We start from the raw sequence: 12,869 nt of genomic DNA, 5'->3' as shown, positions 1-12,869 counted from the left end.
AGATATAGACTGACCTACAGCGAACATGAGGCCTGCGCGACTGATTTATCCTGAATTTGAATGAAGAGACTCTTAACGGATGTGGTTCTCTGGTGCAAAAAAGACTGAGCTACGGATAGTTGGTTGCTGAGGGAATCTGTTGCCAGGATTGGAATTTCCAGGCGGAATCCTGTGCTTGAAAGGGAAGAGGCATCAGAACAGCTCCATCCAATTGGCTTCAGGCATGGAAATGAGGCTGCCTTTCTCCTCCTTTTTTAAAATGCAATAGGTCTTCCGCATCACGCACGCAGATGCATGCCAGAACAGTACACGTTTCTGATTTGGCTCTCTGTGGCAACGTGCTAAAACACAAGCTGCTTTCGGATAGTGCAGTTATCTGAAATGGCTGCAATCATCACCCAGGTGAGAGTACAAATATGCTTTCTAAAAAATAAAAAAAAATCCAAATCAATAGGTTCTTGCACAGCAAATGTATTTGGAAAAGCGGGGTGGAGTGTAACAACAACAACATTCCACCCATCATTTGTGATCTCTCTCCAACAACACGCTGGACACGGCCTCGGTCCAGTATATCTGAGGGAGCGTCTCCACCCCCATCATTCTGCCTGGACACTGAGGTCCAGCGCTGAGGGCCTTCTGGTGGTTCCCTCACTGTGAGACGCCAAGTTACAGGGAACCAGGCAGAGGGCCTTCTCGGTAGTGGCACCCACCCTGTGGAACACCCTCCCACCAGATGTCAAAGAGAACAACTACCAGACTTTTAGAATACATCTGAAGGCAGCCTTGTTTTAGGGAAGCTTTTAATGTTTGATGCATTACTGTATTTTAATATTTGTTGGAAGCCGCCCAGAGTGGCTGGGGAAGCCTAGCAAAATGGGCAGGGTATAAATAATAATAATAATATATTATTATTATTATTATTATTATTTAGTTGGCTACAACTGGTTCCTCTACTGAAGTAGAAAAGCAAGCAAAAGTCAGTGTGCCAATATTTCACCTGATCAAAATTATCCTGCAGCTAACACTTAAGACTTTCATCATTTCCAGGTCACATCCAGTTTAGATTATACAGCATGCGCTCAGTCGCAGGGCTCTGTTGAGGCGTTGCTGCCGGCAGTGCCTTTTTTCAGCTGCAGCGCACCAGAACGCAGTCGCGGCACCTCGCAGGTGTGTGCCATTGCAGGCAGGTGCTTCCCCCGTCCGCTTCTTGCCTTTACGTACTTCTGAGAAGCCCAAAACGAACACTCCAAGTCAAAACAGGCAGTGTGTGCGAGTCTACACTTTTTCAAGATCAAGGACTCCACTTCGCTCCTGGCTGCTCCTTTCCAAGCTACAGGACGGGGCCAATTCATATTTCCTTTTCTTCCACCCATCTCCCGTGTAGTGGAGGTGGGCTTGAAGCTTTCCAGCAAGGCCTCTGCTGTTGCATGTGTGCGCACTTGCGCAATGGCCATTCTGAGCTGCCCTAGCCATCCGCCCAAATCTAAGAAAATGAGAGAGCTGGGGCGCATTGATTTGGCCTTCACCAGAACCAGGGGCGACTCCTAAACCAGCTAGGCAGTGAATGTGGCTGTTGTCAAACCGACATCTGTTCAAGGTCTGCCCCAAGTCGCCTGCAGACTTACTGCAACAACTTCACGGTGGGTTCCTGCACCTGTTTTTTCTTGAAAACAGCAGTGGCTGAAGTGTATTGATCCAGTTTTGTTCAACACACCACTGGCTTTCAGTTCGTTTCCAAGAACTAGTTACTATCCACAAATCCCTAAATGGCTTAGCACCAGGATATTTAAAGGACCACTTCTCCTTCATATGAGCTTTCCTAGCCACTGCAGTTTTCCCAGTAGGGATGTATGGAAGTGAGAGCTGGACCATAAAGAAGGCTGATCGCCGAAGAATTGATGCTTTTGAATTATGGTGCTGGAGGAGACTCTTGAGAGTCCCATGGAACTCAAGAAGATCAAACCTATCCATTCTTAAGGAAATCAGCCCTGAGTGCTCACTGGAAGGACAGATCCTGAAGCTGAGGCTCCAGTACATTGGCCACCTCATGAGAAGAGAAGACTCCCTGGAGAAGACCCTGATGTTGGGAAAGATGGAGGGCACAAGGAGAAGGGGACGGCAGAGGACAAGATGGTTGGACCGTGTTCTTGAAGCTACCAACATGGGTTTGACCAAACTGCGGGAGGCAGTGGAAGACAGGAGTGCCTGGAGTGCTCTGGTCCATGGGGTCACGAAGAGTCGGACACGACTAAACAACTAAACAACAACAACCCACTGCATTCTGCATTTGAGACTTTTATTGTTGCCTTCAGAGGCACAGTGGGCTGGGACTCAGAACAGGGCCTGTTCTGTTGTGGGACCCAAGATGGTCCAACTCCCTTCCTCGCAAGCTCCAGCTAACTTCATCCTTGATGGTTTCCGGGCAGGTTTACTATTCTGCCAGGCATTTGATCTGAATCAAATTTCTGTTTTCCTTCTGAGTGTGTATTAAATGGCTCTATTATAATGCCGTGTGTGTATGTGTGTATGTGTTTATCTATGTTTATAACTGAAAGACAACAGGGGGACTTTTGGGGGCTGAACACACACACAAAAAGAGATATTATAAACAAAGGAAACATAATTAAAATTCCAAACAGAACTTATTTCTAAGGGCGAGTCATGACACCTGTCAGCTTATTACTCAATAATTATCCGCAATTGATATCCTGAATGTGTGAAAATAGCTACTACGGGCAGATTTTTAATATCATGACTATCACAGGCTATGACTCACGGCTTTCAGAACACATTTTAAAACAGAAGGTAGGTTAGGAACTCTGGGCGATTTGAAGTAGGCTGGCAAGGACCTGATTCCAAACTGCTTCGCAACGAGAACAATAGCACTTCCTCCAATTATTCAGCCAAGATGGAGAAAGCTCTGGCGAGGAAGTTTTTGTGTAGAAAGGACTGCGAGTTCAGTTCTGGTCCTCAAAAGGAATTCCTGGGCTCCAGGTTCTTTGATGCTGAGCACATGTCTTTTCCAAAGCTGGCTCAGGTAAGATCCCGCCAGCCTGACGGCTGCCTCTCTCCCCTGCTAAAAAAAATCCGTACCCACAAAGCACGCGAAATAACACAAATAAAAGGCACAAGGCTGTTCCAAGCAAGCGGCAATTGCATGCACAGCTACACCTTGTTGCATTACGTGCACATGTGAAATCAGTTCCCTGTAATTACCTCTTGGCTCTACAGAAGCATATTCGGGTCTTTTCCAGTTCCTACTTTTGAAAGCCAGCACTGCAGAGATGACGCGCCGAGCGCGGGACGACTTGAGACAGCAAACACTTGCTCTCGCCTAGCCCTCCATAAATCAGGACTGACAACAGTAGATTATTACTCATTCAGCGTAGAGCATTCTTGGGGCCCGGGGAGTGCTGGCATCCATCCAAGAGCTGGTGAACATTGGTTCATATACATATACATGTAAATGCTTTATTTTTCTCCGCATAGGCAATTTCACAAAATGAAACACCAAATTAGAGAAAAGCCTGGTATGTGTGTGTTTTCCCCCTCCCTGGCTTGATGTCTGTCTCAGATACAGAAAACCTTTTTTGATATATATGAAAAAGGATCTCATCCCTTCTCCACCCCCTGCCCCCCCCCAACACACACCCCAGATTCAACAGGGAAAAGTCTCCACTTCCTTTGATAGAAAGACAATTTTGCTGTGGAAACATGAAAGCATTCTGTATAAATATTAATCATGGGCACTGTTCTGGAGTTAAAGGAGGACAGGCTTATCCCAGGCTCCTGTGGCGATTTCAGTTGCCCAGTGTATACTGATGAGGCTTTCCGACGCAGGGAGCCAGCGTTCTAAATTAAGGTGCTTTTCAGCAAAAAAACAGCCACCAGCATCGGGGAGGGGGGTCCATAAATCCTACTTGCAAAACAAAACGCCATGGCGCCCTCCGGTTCTGTCTGCCCCTCTAATTTTTCTACAACTGCATTTTTTATTTTTTGGAGGGTTGCCTGTTTTAAGAGATTGCTGCTTGCTTTTTGTCTGTTTCATCTGTTTTCAAGTGTGGTGTAATAGATGCGTTGCCTGTTTGGGGGCAAGGCTTCTGAGCACCGTCAGCTTTTCCTTCTGGGGAATGGGTATTTTTAAAAAGTAGAGACATCACCTTGCCAACAAAGGTCCGTATAGTAAAAGCTATGGTTTTAGTGGGTGAACATACTGCTTTGCTTCCAGTTGGTTCATTTCCCTGCAACTTCCTGCTGAGTGTCTGTAAATTTTCCTACCACTAATTTTCCGGTTTATTCTTCACCATCCCAATCATGCAAGATAATGCAATAACACTGGGGAACCATCAACTAGCAAGCACCAAAGTTAAATGATTTGTGGATGGTCTGGTATAAATCTGCCATTAACACATCATTACTGTGTCAATAGAAGGGGAAGAAATGGAGGCAGTGAGAGATTTTACTTTCTTGGGCTCCATGATCACTGCAGATGGTGACAGCAGCCACGGAATTAAAAGACGCCTGCTTCTTGGGAGAAAAGCAATGACAAACCTTGACAGCATCTTAAAAAGCAGAGACATCACCTTGCCAACAAAGGTCCGTATAGTTAAAGCTATGGTTTCCCCAGTAGTGATGTATGGAAGTGAGAGCTGGACCAGAAAGAAGGCTGATCGCTGAAGAATTGATACTTTTATGGTGCTGGAGGAGACTCTTGAGAGTCCCATGGACTGCAAGAAGATCAAACCTATCCATTCTGAAGGAAATCAGTCCTGAGTGCTCACTGGAAGGACAGATCCTAAAGATAAGGCTCCAATACTTTGGCCACGTCATGAGAAGAGAAGACTCCCTGGAAAAGACCCTGATGCTAGGAAAGATGGAGGGCACAAGGAGAAGGGGACGACAGAGGACGAGAAGATTGGACAGTGTTCTCAAAGCTACCAACATGAGTTTGACTAAGCTGCAGGAGGCGGTGGAAGACAGGAGTGCCTGGCGTGCTCTGGTCCATGGGGTCACGAAGAGTCGGACACGACTAAACGACTAAACAACAACACAACCCATTCCACATGCAAACCGTGTGCTTTGCCCCACAGAGCTCTGATCCCTTCCCAAAAGGACAGCTTCAGCTAAACGGAACAGGGCTGGTCCAAGGCATTTTTCTGCCTGAGGCGAAAGATATGACGCCCAACTATCTGGAGCAAACCGGACGGACAGCTGGACCTTACTTCAACACTGGCGACAAGACCACATCCTCTGCTTGTGGGGCACGGGGCAAGCTATGTGACACATACACACCAACCCCTCACCTGTGCTTCTCCCCTCCTGCATTCGCCGCCTGAGGCGCCTCATTCGACCCACTGTTAGAGCTGGCCTTACCAGAATGAAGGAAACAGCTGTCTTATACCTGTTGCTCCAGATTAGCAACCCACAGCCGCATGTGCACCCACGCATTTAAAGTGTTTAGCTTTCCTGAAAAGAATCCTGGGAACTGCAGTTTGTAAAGGGTGCTGGGAACTGTAGCTCCATGAGGGGGAAACTACAGTTCCCATGATTCTTTGGAAGAGGGAAATCCTCTTGCACTAGTGTTAGTACTCGCCCTACTAATGCAATAAATTAGTTGAATACTGCCCTTAGTTGTTTGCCCGATTTTTCACTTTTAAGTCCCAAACTTTTCCCAAAGAGGGCCAGATTTGATGAAGTGAACATACATGAGGGCCGACCAAGGTTGAGCTTTTTTTAGGATTGAACCTCTTGAGCTCTTTTGGGGAATTAACCCCAATAAATAAACTGCCACAGGGACTGGATAAAACCAGCCAGAGGGCCGGATTAGGCCCCCATAACAGACTTGGGCATGCCTGCTTTAAGGGTTTTTTTTTTTTCATTTTTAATTTGCTTTTGTCTTCTTTCACTTTGTTAAAAGTTATTTGCAGGTTTTAAATTACATTAATACGCTGCGGAGGAGAGCGGTATTACTTTTTATTCGTGCTTTCGTATCCCACCCCGCATTCTTTCAATAAGAAGCAGTTAATGAACACTCTATATAAATGTTTGATCAAGAGGCAAATCCTCTTCACAAATCTTATTTAAAAAGGAGCCCGTGTTGAAGTGTTTCTTATTTTGTATACGATACGAATTCTACCTCTTTATTTCATTTTACTAGGCAATTGGTATTTCAAGGCTCATTGCAGCTGAAGAAACAATGTTCTCTCGGTAGCAAGCACTGGTCAAACTTTGAGAGTTTCATCTTCAAGCGATTCACCCAGCTGTGTCATCGTAATACAGCAGACAACACCGTCTCCCCTCCTTTATTTCTGCACTAAACTCATAGAGTTTGGGCTGAAGGGAAGGTCGATAACAGCTGAACGGAGTCTCCAAATGATCTGAAACCCATTGCGCAAGTTATCACTTGACCGCTCAAGCTTGTGCCCGGCAGGAGCAAAGGCCACTTTTTCTCCCAGAGAAAGTCTTTCTCTCAATCTAGTGTTCTTACACGAAAAGCCACAGATCATTCAACGCAAATGATCTCTGTGTGAAGCTGCCCTTGTTGATTTGGTTTGGGAACGGCAACCAGGGCAGAATGCCACAGCTGGGCTACTTACTGCAGAATAGCTCAGTTGGTTGAGCACAGGGCTCTCAATCTTAGGGTCGTGGGTTCCAAACCCACGCTGGGCAAAAAGATTGCCGAGGGTTGGACTAGATGACCCTCTGGTCCCCTTCCAGTTCTACAATTCTATGGTTCTTTGATCCATTCACACACAGGTAGATAACCGTGTTGGTCTGCCTAGTCGAAACAAAATAAAAAAAATCCTTCCAGTAGCACCTTGTGTGTTGTTTAGTCGTGTCCGACACTCCGTGACCCCATGGACCAGAGCACGCCAGGCACTTCTGTCTTCCACTGCCTCCCACAGTTTGGTCAAACTCATGTTTGTAGCTTTGAGAACACTGTCCAACCATCTCCTCCTCTGTCGTCCCCTTCTCCTTGTGCCCTCCATCTTTCCCAGCATCAGGGTCTTTTCCAGGGAGTCTTCTCTTCTCATGACGTGGCCAAAGTATTGGAGCCTCATCTTCATGATCTGTCCTTCCAGTGAGCACTCAGGGCTGATTTCCTTAAGAATGGAGAGGTTTGTTCTTCTTGCAGTCCATGGGACTCTCAAGATTCTCCTCCAGCACCTTAGAGACCACCTTCAGTAGCACCTTAGAGACCAACTAAGTTTGTTATTGGTATGAGCTTTCGTGTGCACACTTCTTCGGATACCACGAAAGCTCATACCAATAACAAACTTAGTTGGTCTCTAAGGTGCTACTGGAAGGAATTTTTTTATTTTCCATTCACACACATGTAACACCTTTCCTGAAGCTGCTACACAGGTTGCCAACCCCAGCCGACTTTAAGGTTCTGTTACAAGTTGCTGCAAACTTCAGGAGCAGGGAGTGTTCTTGTGCTTGAGTCCCCTCCCCTTCCCCCACATTCTGTTCTGGGGGTTCCCCCGACCCCGCCAAGCCAATTTCAGGGGTGCAAGGGCCACATGCAAAGGAGAACGGGGAAGTCCTTGCACAAGCAGAAGTCCTTGCACTGAATTTACAATGATGGGGGTGGCTAGGCGAATCCCACCCCGTGACTGTTAAAAGTGGCATAACTGAGTTTTAAAAATATGGGGTGGCTGTGACCTTAGGTATGATAGCTGAAAGAGAAATATTTCCATTTCCTAAGCATCAATTTCACAGCTTCCGCAGATCACTGGCTGCCTGGGATTCTCTTGCTAGAAAGATGCCATAGTCCACATTTCTTAGAATGTGGGGTCCCCAAACTAAGGCCCATGGGCAGGATAAGGCCCGAGGGACTTGTTTATCCGGCCTGCTGCAACCCCCGCCGCCTGCTGCCGCCACCCGCTCTTACCAGCGCTGCACTGCGCAGCTGCCCACTTCCAGGTTGGAGGAGCACCGGAAATAGCTTGTGTGCATGCACAAGCATTGTGTGCATGCGCGTTATTTCCGTTGCCCATTGGAGTCGGAGGAGGCCTGTGCACATGCACACAAGCTATTTCCGGTGCTCTGCCAACCCAGAAGTGCGCCAGAAATAGCGTGTGCGTACACGTATGGGCACGTGCTACCCACCCTCCGCGCGATCGGCGCTGGAAACACCAGCCCGAGGCACAGTGAGTTTGCTGACCCTTGAAATAACCTGTGCAAGTTTCTAGGGTGGCAGGAAATGATATGGGTTTTCAAATCAAAATTGAAAATCAAATTGAAAATCTTCTCTGCAAATTAGGGCAATTTGCATTGGATAATTTTCCATTTATATTGGAAAATGTTCCCATGCCCTAATGAGTGATCTAATTTGGCGTATTAATTCAGCTTGTAATCTGTAAATGAAGCTTTCAAAAGAAGCTCCCCCATGTTAATTTTATTTTGCCTCCCTACACTGTTAGTGTGGTTTAAATGTAGAATGCTTTTCTTGAAATAGGTGCAAAAATCCAGGGACAACAGCAAAGGGGTAATCACCTGAGAAACATTAATTACTCAATTTTTTTTTCGCAGGGCCATGCTAATCTTCTCTGTATCGTTCCAATTTTAGTATATGTGCTGCCGAAGCGAGCACAACTCAATTTTTTTTTTAATCGGCGGCTAGCAAGTTTGTCTAATATTGTATTTGCAACTGGTATCCATTTCATGGAGAGACACCGCCATGTTCACGGACCACAATAAACTAGGGTTTATCATCATTTGTTGTGAACTAGCATGGTATAAGGCTGGGTAGCAATCCTGTTTTTTTTAAAGGGAGCAACAAACAACTATCCTAGCTCAGACATCAAAGGAAACCAACCTTAATTGTGGCTTCCTGCATAGAATCACAGAACTGTAGAGTTGGAAGAGACCACCAGGGTCATCTAGTCCAACCCCCTGCAATGCAGGAATCTTTTTGCCCAATGTGGGGTTCAAACCCACAACCCTGGGATTAAGAGTCTCATGCTCCACTCAGTGAGCTATCCACTGTCCGTTTATTCCACTTGTGCTACAGGAAGAGCCAAGCAGGGCCCACCAGTAGGCAGGATTCGAAATTTTCTGGGTGCCAGGCACATTTCACGCCTGAAGATTCTCCATTTGCGAGTACCTCCGAAAGTCAGGGTGCCCTTTTTTGCACCTAGTTGACACTCAAGGATTACTGAAATGTATGTGCTCTGAAGCCTCAAAGTATATGTTAAGGATAGACAATACGTTAAGGAGTTTAAGAATAAAGAGTAAAAGTATTTTGAAAACTGAAGTACAGTGGTACCTCTGGTTGTGAACAGGATCCGTTCCAGAAGCCCATTCGCAACATGAAAAGAACGCAACCCACAGCGGTGCATCTGCGCACACACGGGTTGCGATTTGCCACCTCTGTGCATGCGCATGACATCATTTTGCGCTTCTGCACATGTGCAAGCGGCAAAACCCAGAAGTAACCCTTTCCGGTACTTCCGGGTCGCCGTGGGACGTATCCTGAAAGAACGTAACATGAAGTATGACTGTATGGTACCATTTTTTTTTTATTGCAAACACCGAATTAAACATGTATTAACAAATTCAGTTTAAAATGTGATATGAACAATTTGTCACATATGTTAATTGTGTATTAGTTCATGCTTATCAAAATAATAAATAAAAAGTCTTTTGCCAACTTCCCCCCAAAACTGGCAACTAAATATTCTGTTTTGGTGCCCACAACCTAGGTCTCATGAGCCATTTGGCTCCTAGCTTTTCTATCCCAGTTTCTAACACTGCCTGTACGTTTGCTCATAACCAGAAAACCATGGTTAGCCAGCAACCCTGGTTTATTGTGCTGTGCAAACATGGCCACTCTGCCACACGTATGATTCTGTACTTTTAGAGAAGCAGGAATGTCCACTTTATTCATACAGGTACATTCCACACCAGAAAATATCCAACTACAGTGAATGCTTGGGTTGTGAACGTGATCCATGCAGGATGAACGTCCGCAACCCCCAGCAGCGCATCTGCGCACACGTGGATTGCGATTCAGTGCTTCTGCGCGTGCGCAAAGCACAATTTAGTGCTTTCGTGCATGTGCGACCGACAAAACCCAGAAGTAACCCATTCTGGTACTTCCATGTTTCGGCGGTCCGTAACTCGAAAAAACGCAACCTTAAGCATCTGTAACCCGAGTTATGACTGTAAGAGGAAGTGTGCCTCTCAAGCAGGCTCATGGCCATGCGCCAAAAATCCCTAATGCCAGAAGCACAACTGCCGCACATTCAGAAACATGCACCTCTGCATCACGCTTGCCAACGAGCAACTAGGGTATGAATCAGCCCAGCAAAACACATCTTTTCTCACCTTAGGCACTTGAAGATGTTAAAGTTAGCACTTCTTTCTCCAAAATACTTGATAACCCAACAGCACGGACAGCGAGTGGCACAGACAGTGGAGTTAGCAAGATTGCAATTTGATTGCCCTGCACCGGAGCCAGTTGCTGACTGAGCCACACAAGACTAAGGCAAACAAGAGAATCTGACTGATTATAAGGGAAATACCTATTGATCAACGATTGCCTACAATTCAACACCGGTAATTGCATTCTGCTCCTCTAAATTCCCCTGGTGAGGAGGAACTGGAAAGGGCTGAGAAGCACGCAGCCGCTCTCTGACAAAGAGATTGGGCTGGTATATAGTAATATACAGTGGTACCTCAGGTTAAGTACTTAATTCGTTCCGGAGGTCCGTACGTAACCTGAAACTGTTCTTAACCTGAAGCACCACTTTAGCTAATGGGGCCTCCTGCTGCTGCTGCTGCGCCGCCGGAGCACGGTTTCTGTTCTCATCCTGAAGCAAAGTTCTTCACCTGAGGTAATACTTCTGGGTTAGCAGAGTCTGTAACCTTAAGCGTCTGTAACCTGAAACGTATGTAACCCGAGGTACCACTGTATTATATTACTATATACCAGCCCAATCCCTTTGTCAGAGAGCAGCTGAGACATCACCTTGCCGACCAAGGTCCGTATAGTTAAAGCTATGGTTTTCCCAGTAGTGATGTATGGAAGTGAGAGCTGGACCATAAAGAAGGCTGATCGCCGAGGAATGGATGCTTTTGAATTCTGGTGCTGGAGGAGACTCTTGAGAGTCCCATGGACTGCAAGAAGATCAAACCTATCCATTCTGAAGGAAATCAGTCCTGAGTGCTCACTGGAAGGACAGATCCTAAAGACACAAGGGCACAAGGAGAAGGGGACGACAGAGGATGAGATGGTTGGACAGTGTTCTCGAAGCTACCAGCATGAGTTTGACCAAACTGCAGGAGGCCGTGAAAGACAGGAGTGCCTGGCGTTCTCTGGTCCATGGGGTCATAAAGAGTCGGACACGACTAAACGACAACAACAATATAGTAATAACTCCACTTTTTCCATACACACATTGCAAACATGTGAAATATGAGGCCAAAGTCAACAACTACAGTGGTACCTCGGGTGAAGTACTTAATTCGTTCCGGAGGTCCATACTTAAGTTGAAACTGTTCTTAACCTGAAGCACCACTTTAGCTAATGGGGCCTACCGCTGCCACCGCACCACCGGAGCACGATTTCTGTTTTCATCCTGAAGCAAAGTTCTTAACCTGAGGTACTATTTCTGTGTTAGCGGAGTCTGTAACCTGAAGCGTATGTAACCTGAGGTACCACTGTATTGACTTCAAAATAGGGAAAGATGTGGTTACATCAATTATCCCAAATTTTACCACTCTCCAAACCAAAACTTTCACCACTCTCCAACCCCAAACTCAGGATGAAAACACGGAAGCCAAAACTGGGGGGGAAATATTCCTGCATTGCTCCCACCCCTATCAAATCATTTGGGGAGAAGGCAGACTGAGAGTTATTGCATTCCTACTTTCCCAGTGACAAAGCTCCCAGCACATTGATTGAGGCGGAAGACCGCTTCTCCTTCTCCGTACCCTTTTGAAAATAAGATAAATAAAATCTAGTACCGCTCTTTATTCTTTGCGATTTCTTTGTGCAAACAGAGGAAAATTTGAGCAAAGCCTTTGGAGGGCGCGAGGTGTCGGGAGAGAGAGAAAAGGGAACGCTTTATTCGGAAATTACTAGTCTTCTGCCATAAACAATGAGTCTCAAGAATGCAAATGAGTTTCACTAAAAGCAAAGAGGTACAAGCACCTTCCCTGGGAGAGGATGAAAGTTGAAAGTGGGGGGGAGGGTCGAAATATATATATATAAAGGAGATGAAAGGCAAGAAATCGAAGTCTAAAATCGAAGTCTAAACAAAATTAAGATGGGGAGAGTCTACGCTGGGCGGGAGCTGCAGAAACCGTGAGATTAGCCGTTTCAAAAAAAATTGAGCAAGGCTGGCTAACAGGCAGCACTTGGGGAAAGGGGGACAACTTAACATGAAACCAAGGTGGGGAGTGAGGGGGTGAAAATACAATTAGCGGGCAGAAAATGGAATTTTATAAGAAAACTGAGCGGGGAAACAATTTAATCCACGCTGAAAGAAAAGCTCAAGAGGCATTCAAGATATTTCAGAAGGATCTCGGGCAAGGAGGTGAATGTAGCTTAGTGGTAAAACATCTGGTTTGCATGCAAGAGGTCTGAGGTTCGTATCACTCATACCATGAGTTGAAAGGAGCTCAGATGGGAGAAGTGGGGAAGTCCTCTGTCAATATCCATGGAGAGATGCCCTCAAACTGAGCTAGGTTGGACCAGGGGTATAAGGGACCTTCTCAAGCTCACGCAACTTTTTTTCAAACTTGCATGTCATGTCCTTAGAGGCAACCCATGCATACTGATTGTGCTGTGGCTGGATAGCTCAGTCAAGAGAGCAGGAGACTTTTCATCTCCGGGTTGTGGGTTTGAGTCCCATTTTGGA

At 46.1% G+C, this 12,869-nt stretch overlaps 1 protein-coding gene across 4 annotated transcripts in view; it reads right to left on the bottom strand.

Moving 5' to 3' along the window:
• The window catches only part of SMCO4 (single-pass membrane protein with coiled-coil domains 4), a 49,092-nt gene that overhangs the window by 21,151 nt on the left and 15,072 nt on the right, over positions 1 to 12,869 (bottom strand). Inside the window, exon 1 of one of the 4 annotated variants that reach the window (XM_083737602.1) lies at positions 15 to 160. The exons of 2 other annotated variants lie outside the window; for them this stretch is intronic. The gene's annotated coding sequence lies outside the window, so the exon portion shown is untranslated. Of the gene's footprint in view, positions 1 to 14; positions 161 to 12,869 lie in introns of those variants that run through there. One more of the 4 variants, XM_083737605.1, reaches the window with a different exon arrangement.

This window comes from Podarcis gaigeae, assembly GCF_964106915.1.
Source record: "Podarcis gaigeae genome assembly, chromosome: 4".
In the NCBI taxonomy this organism is placed as follows: Eukaryota; Metazoa; Chordata; class Lepidosauria; order Squamata; family Lacertidae; genus Podarcis; species Podarcis gaigeae.
This window is presented reverse-complemented; position numbering and strand designations above follow the sequence as displayed.